This window comes from Panthera uncia, chromosome B4 (genome assembly GCF_023721935.1).
Source record: "Panthera uncia isolate 11264 chromosome B4, Puncia_PCG_1.0, whole genome shotgun sequence".
Lineage (NCBI taxonomy): Eukaryota > Metazoa > Chordata > Mammalia > Carnivora > Felidae > Panthera > Panthera uncia.
In genome coordinates, this window is record NC_064809.1 from 40,127,346 (window position 1) to 40,135,036 (window position 7,691).

Here is a 7,691-nt window from a genome sequence, read left to right on the forward strand (position 1 = left end):
GGGGTGGGTGATGGGTATAGAGGAGGGCACCTTTTGGGATGAGCACTGGGTGTTGTATGGAAACCAATTTGACAATAAATTTCATATTAAATAAATAAATAAATAAATAAAATAAAAAATAAAATAAAATCTCTTGGAGCAGTGAAATGTTTCCAAGGGCAGTTTTATCAACTGTAGACTGGCAGTTTCAGGGGAAAACGTGATAAACAATTTTGTTCCCTATCTTTCACAGATTTGAAATACAGCATTGATTATGGCTGTCACAGATCTCTCATGTTAACAATTATTACATTTCTAAAGATTTCAGGACTGCTTTCATTGAAGGGACCAGTTCATGCATGTTTTTGCTTAGGTTTTAAAAGTACTTTATGTGTTCAGACTGTTGTGCTATGTTTTATCCCCAAATTACAAAAAAAAAGTCATTAATGGTTCAAAGTTCTTTCTGGAGTCATAAAAGTAGCAATGAAGATAGTAATATAGACCTGACAACTCAGAACAATATCATCCATAAACAGTGAGCAGGATTTCAGTGGGAATATAATATGTCTACATGTACTGAGACAAAGGAAAATGTCAGAGTGATTATTTTGCACAATAAGCAAAAAAGAAACTGCAGATAGGAGCTACCACAAAGATTATCTGGAAACTAGGTTTTATTGACTATTCACCCCTTGTCCCCAAAGCTTTATCAAGCTGTGAAATGTCAAATCATGGCTCAAAGTCATCAAAACTTAGAGCCTAATGATTTTTTTTTCAAAATAAGCACACACTAGCACTTCCCAGAATAAAATTTTAATTTTGCGCCAAAGGCAGAAAAAGGCACCTAAAATATAGCACATCACTCCAAGTTGTCCTCACTCCTCAGAGCAAATACAGGTACAAGTCACACAACAGAGAAGACAGACAAACCAGTTGTGAAGTTAATGACATAAATGCTCAGAGAAAGCAGCTTTAGCAAATACTACTGTTGGGTATCACATAACTGGCAAATGGGGTACAAGAGCAGTCACCATCCTGAATGCACAATAGTATTCATGTCTCTGCGGAGTTGGCTAAAATCCTGACACGCGGACTGTGACATCGCTTTTAGAATAGAGACGAGATGTATGGTGGCAAAACAGTCCATGAATTTTTGTTCTCCTTACCTCTAAACTTCCCTGCCACAAGAGAAAAATTATTTTGTGTTACCAGAGATCACTTTGTGAATGAAAGAGGCACATTGGCATTAGTACAGACGGAGCACTGACTTCGGGAGCAAGAAGGCAGGAAGTTGAAATCGTAATGAAAGAAGTTATACTCCTCCGTGCTTCGGGTTCTTTCCTCTAAAAAGGGGGAATGGTTACGATAGTAATCATAATAATAATTCCTGTTTCATACAGTTCTGGTAAAGGTTAGTGAAGAAATACATCCGAAGTGCTCAGGACAATGTCTAGCAGACAGAAAGTGCTCAATAAAGGTGATTATTGTTTGCATCACACGAATGCTAGTTTGAACACTTCAATTCACAGAGAACCGCTGACAGCCTTCGATATGCCTCCTGAATCCAATTCAGTGTTGAAGGAAGTAGAAAATATTTTCACCGTGATTCAAATTGCAGTCACCAAGGTTACATTGTTTTCCAACACGTTCACGTAGAAATAGGCAGCACGTCCCAGAAACTGCTTCCTCCTCCCAACGCCTAGCAGATCCTCTGACTCTAGAGGGCAAAGGTGGTCACATGGATTGGCTTTGTTTTGTTTTAACATTTTCATTGAGATATGATTCATGTAACATAAAATTCACCATTTTACGGGATATACCGCAGAGGTTTTAGCATATTTACTATGTTATGTAACCAGCATTACTGATTCCAAACGTCTCTATCATCTCAAAAAGAAACCCCACACCTATCAGCAGTTAGTCCAAATTCCTTCCTTCCCCCATCCCTTGGCAACTGCTGATCTACTTTCTGTCTCTAAGGATTTGCCTATTCTGGACATTTTCTATCAATGGAACCACACGGTACGTGGTCTTTTAGGGTTGGCTTCTTTCTCTTAGCATCATGTTTTCCAGGTTCTCCCATGTTGTAGCTGGCCTCAATACTGCAATCCTTTGTATGGCTGCATAATATTCCATCACATGGCTATATCACATTTTGTCTATTAATCACCTGACGAACAGTGTATTGGTTCTACTTCTTTGGCTATTGTGAGTAATGCTGCTCTAAACATTCATGTACGAGTTTTTGTGTGAACGTGTTATCAGTTCTTCTAGGCGTATACCCAGGAATGGAATCACAGGGTCGTACTGTGATTCTATAAACTTTTGAAGAATTGCCAAACTGTTTTCCACAGCTGCTGAACCAATTTACATTCCCAATAGCAGTGTAAGAGGGTTCCGATTCCTCTACCTTCTCACTAGCACTTGTTATTTTCCTTTTTGTAATTACTATTATTATTATAACTATTCTAGTGGGTGTGAGGTGGTGTCTCGAGGTTTTGATTTGCATTTTCCTAATAACTAATGACATTGAGCATTTTTTCATGTGTTTATTGGCCTCTTGTATATCTTTGGAGAAATGCTTATTCAAATCTCTTGCCCATTTTTTACCTGGGTTTTCTTTTTATTGCTGAGCTGTAAGAGTTTTTTATATATTCTGGATACTAGACCCTTATCAGATATATGATTTGCATATATTTGCTCTAATTCTATTGTCTTTTCACTTTCTTGTTAGTGTCCTTTGACACACACACATTTTTTTTTTTTAATTTTAGGGTGGGGGAGGAGCGGAGGGGGAGAGAGAGAGAGAGAGATTGAGAGAGAGAATCTTAAGCAGGCTTCATGCTCAGCTCAGAGCCCAACATGGAGCTTGATCCCACGACCCTGGGATTATGACCTGAGCCAAAACTGAGAGACGGTCAACCAACTGAGCCACCCAGGCACCCTAAACCCACAAAAAGTTTTAATTTTGATAAAGTCGCATTGATATATTTTTTTCTTTATTTGTGCTTTTGGTGTTCTAGGAAATCATTGCCTAATCTGAAACCATGTGGAGTTTCACCTGTGTTTCCTTCTAAAAGTTGTCTACTTTCTGTTCTTTTATTTAGATCTTTGAACTATTTTGAGTTAAGATTTGTAGATGACATAAGATAGAAGTCCAAATTCATTCTTTTGCATGTGGATGTCCACTTGTCCCAGCATCATTTGTTGAAAAAAAAATTTCCCCATTGAGCTGTCTTGGCACCTTTGTCAAAAATCAACTGACCGTAAGTATATGAGTTTGTTTTTAGACTCTCAATTCTACTCCATAGGTCTATAGGTCTCCTTACACCAGTACCACACTATTTTCATTACTGTAACTTTGTAGCAAATTTTGAAATTGAGAAGTGTGAGTCTTTCCGCTTTGTCCTGTCTTAAGACTGTTTTACAGGTTATTCTTGGTCCCTTGCTTTATTTGAAATTTAGGATCAGCTTGCCCATTTCTGGAAAAAAAAAAAGCAGTTTTGACAGGGATTGCACTGAGTCTGGAGATCAATTTGGCAAGTATTGCCATCTTAACAATACTAAACTCTCCAGACACTGAACACAGGATGTGGTTAGATTTACGTAGACCATCTCTAACTTATTTTAACAATGATTCAGAGTGTACAAGTCTTGTACTTTTTTGGTTAAGTTTATCCCTAAGTATTTTTTTAAGAGAGACAGAGAGAATGAGAGACCAGGGGAGGGGCAGAGTGGGGAGAGAGAGAGAGAGAGAGAGAGAGAGAGAGAGAGAGAGAATCTCAAGCAGTTTCCATACATGGTCAGCACAGAGCCCGATGTGGGGCTCAAACCCATGAAACCATGAGATCATGACCTGAGCCGAGATCAAGAGTTGGTCGCTACCCAGGACCAACCTACCCAGGTGCCCCAGGATTTTATTATTTTTGATGCTATTATAAATGGAATTTTCTTAACTTCATTTTCAAATTGTTTATTGCTAGTGTATGAACACAATTGTTTTTTGTATATTGATCCTGTATCCTGCAACTTTGCTGAACTTATTTATTAGTTCTAATCGGTGTTTTGTAAATTCTTTAGGGTCTTCTAGATAAAAGATCATGTCTTTTTATATATAGTAGTTTTACTATAAAGATAAACAAAGATAGTTCTACTTCTTCCTTTTCACTATATGAGTTTTTGAAATGCGCGGTGACACTTCATGACGTTGATAATGTCAACAAAGAACATCTCTCCAACTGCAAATGGTCTACTCACATACCTTAGCAATATGTCAGAAACTCAGAACTCAGGTTCTGAGTGAAATTTCACAATTTTAATGTTGGGAATACAATATGGGGATTTCTCAAAACTAGAACTATGGCAGCATCAAAGTTGTTAAGTAACAACTTTGTTACAAAGTAACAAAAATGTTACTATTTTCTAACATTTGATTTTTTAAAAAATTTTTTTTACATTTATTTACATTTTTTTACATTTATTCATTTTTGAGAGACAGAAAGACACAGAGCATGAGCCGGGAGGGGGTGTGCAGAGAGAGAGGGAGACACAGAATCTGAAGTAGGCTCCAGGCTCTGAGCGGTCAGCACAGAGCCCGACGTGGGGCTCAAACTCACAAACTGCGAGATCATGACCTGAGCCAAAGTCAGACGCTTAACTGACTGACCCACCAAGGCGTCCCATATTTGATTTATTTAAGAAAGAAATAAAAAAACCACGTTATTGGGCATATTTAAAACCACTTTGATGAAACGGAAAGGTCTGTGTTATGTATTTTACCACACACACACACACACACACACACACACGCACACGCACGCACACACACACACACACACTTGAACTTCTACGTCATAACAAGAAGTGCTTTCCAAAGCTGAACAAAGCTGAGGATTGGATAAGAAATCCATTTGCCCCCACCTCCTAGGTTACAATAGTTAATATTCCAACTTTTGTGCGTCATGTGCTTATAGACCTAGGTCCTGGTAGTTTGCAAACAATTGTCACTAAGAATGCTCTCCACAGTTCTGAGTCCAAGTTTAATCGGCTTACCCAGGACTGGCTGATGAAGCACTTAATGCCATTCCTTCAATTTTCTTAACTTAGTAGAAACGTTTTAAAAAAAAAAAACAAAACAAAACAGCCCTGCTGGTTATAGGATCCAAGGTATGGCTCAAACTATCTGATATCGAGCTGAATACAAATACCTTAGTGAAGATTACAAACATATCATTCTCATTGATTTAAAACAAAGCCATTGTTGTTACTTTTACATGTTTTATTACACTATTTTAAAAATTGTGATAATTTTTAAAATTTATCAAAATGGGGTGCCTCGTGGCTCAGTCGGTTAAGCATCTGACTTCGGCTCAGATTGTGATATAGTTCGTGGGTTTGAGCCTCGCGTTGGGCTCTGGGGGCTCAGATCCTGGAGCCTGCTTCTCATTCTATGTCTCTCTCTTTGCCTCTCTCCTGCTTGTGCGGTCTCTCTCTCTCAAAATAAATATTTTTTTAAATTTAGGAACTTTTTATGTACCAGACATCCATTAAAATGGCCTATGGGTACCAAAGTTTAAGAAACACAGATTTAATACAAAGAACTGGACAGGGAGCAAGGAGGGCTAGATTCTAGTCCTGGTTTTGACCTTGGGTATGTTAAATAACTTCTATAAGCCCCAGTCTCCCCAGTTTAGAGTACATTGGTATTTTTTTGTTCTGATTTCTCCCCAGGGCTTCTGTGAAAAGCAAATGAGACAATGGATGCTCAAATGCTTTGTAACCTGAGACTGTGCAAATGTATGAGATGAAATCATTTTTCCTAAATGCCATATGGGGTGCCTGGGTGGCTCAATCAGTTAAGCGTCCGACTCTTGATTTCTGCTTAGGTCATGATCTCACAGTTCGTGGGATCGAGCCCCGTGATGGACAGTGCAGAACCTGCTTGGGATCCTCTCTCTCTCTCAAAATAAATAAACTTTAAAAATTAATTAGTTAATGAATTTTTAAAATGCTGTCTATATTTTAGCTTCCTCTTCTTCTGGTTCCTTCCTGTACAACCCCACCAGTTGTCAAACAGCCCAATCCCCCTGGCTTTGCATTTGTATACTTGGCCTATCATTCCTACCACCACAATGGGGAACAAACCCTGCTTGTCCCTGGTGAAGAAGTCGGCCAGGTCTCCCAAATCCTGCTCTAACCCTTCCGTGTCCCAAGGTTCCCTGTCTCTCCATCTCCTGGGATCCTCCTGTATTTGGAGAGAGTAGGGGCTGCACAGTTCTCCATTACACACGGTAACCCCACTCAGTTCCTTAACCCCACTCAGCCCCGTGCCCCAGCCTCTCTCTCATCCCCTCCCAAAGAAACTCACCCCCAAGAGTCCCCCCACCGATCTCCTCTACTATATGCTGGGCAGCTCTGCTGGGGTGCTGAACCAGACAAGGGAGAGAACAGCCCCACCAGCAAACCCCACCCTCTAGGAATGGACTTATGCTTCATTGTGGGTGGCAACCATGGAAACCACAGGTGCCTGTGAGTCACATGGTAATAAACAGGATTCTTTACTAATAGAAGTTGCCTGGGGCAACCCTGGGAGGGCAGGGCCCTGGATTTCTCGGTTTGGCCTCTGAGAACCTCCTAGAACAGCAGAGCTCCCCAACTGGGATGTTAGGTGAGGCTAACAAACACAGACAAATCATTTGCCATTCTTCCGGAGTTCCTTCTCAAGACCCCCCAAATCCCCTTGAACTTTGAGTTTCCCCACCTTGAGCTCCTTTCCATTCCTTAAATTCGCCATGCTGTCTCTAGGCTCCTGACTTTCCTACATGAACTTCCTACTCCTGGAAATTCTCTTCACTCTTCTTTTTTACTCCAAAAACACCCATTCATCCTTTAAATATTAGGTCCCTTAAATGTCAGGGCCTTTCCTGACCCCTGGAAGTGCTAGAAACCCCAGAAAGCATGGAATCTCATTTATCTCTCACTTGAGTAAAGTCTGGAGATATGAGGGCTCTTAATGGAGTCCTGGGGTCCCAGGCTGCTTCCCACTCTGCCAGCCCTACAGGTCAGTCCCTCTGCCTCATGGTCAAGGAGGGCAGTATCTGCATCGGGATTGCAGGATAGAGACAGAGACAAGGAAAAGGGGGCCAAGGGCTTGTGTTGGCAGCTGTGTAAAACAGAGGTCATTAAATCTGCCAACAGGTACTCAGCACCATTGGAAGGGCAATTCGTTTCCACCAGCTCATATTCTGTCACCTTCTTCCTGAGATATTTCTGTCTACAGTCAAGGCCTCTGCCAATTCTCTTGTCCCACCTGCCTGTTGGCATGAGGCACTGTTTTGCCACTTTATAAACGAAAGGTAGACCTCTCATCAACTGCTCACAAAAGCAGGGTAGTGGAAACTGTCACCCTGCCACCAAGGGGAGGCAAAGGGGTGCACTGTCTATCGAGAATTTTAAAACAGTAATCAACCAAAAGCCAGCTGCTCTTTATTATCACCTCAACCAGCAATTCTAGATGACATCAGTAACAAAATATTCCTTCCCGAAAATATATCTTGTTGGTCTAAGTTCTAAATCTAGGGGCGCCTGGGTGGCTCAGTTGGTTGAGCATCTGACTTCGGCTCAGGTCATGATCCCACAGCTCGTGAGTTTGAGCCCCACGTCGGGCTCTGTGCTGACAGCTCAGAGCCTGGAGCCTGCTTCGGATTCTGTGT

At 40.9% G+C, this 7,691-nt stretch overlaps 1 long non-coding RNA gene across 1 annotated transcript; it reads right to left on the reverse strand.

The window, feature by feature from the left end:
• Positions 1-635: 635 nt before the first annotated feature.
• LOC125918760 (uncharacterized) lies at positions 636-6,487 on the reverse strand. The gene is made up of 2 exons (XR_007456577.1): positions 6,347-6,487; positions 636-1,696 (listed from the first exon to the last, which is right to left on the reverse strand). It is a non-coding gene; the product is annotated as an uncharacterized LOC125918760 (long non-coding RNA).
• Between the last annotated feature and the right edge of the window lie 1,204 nt (positions 6,488-7,691).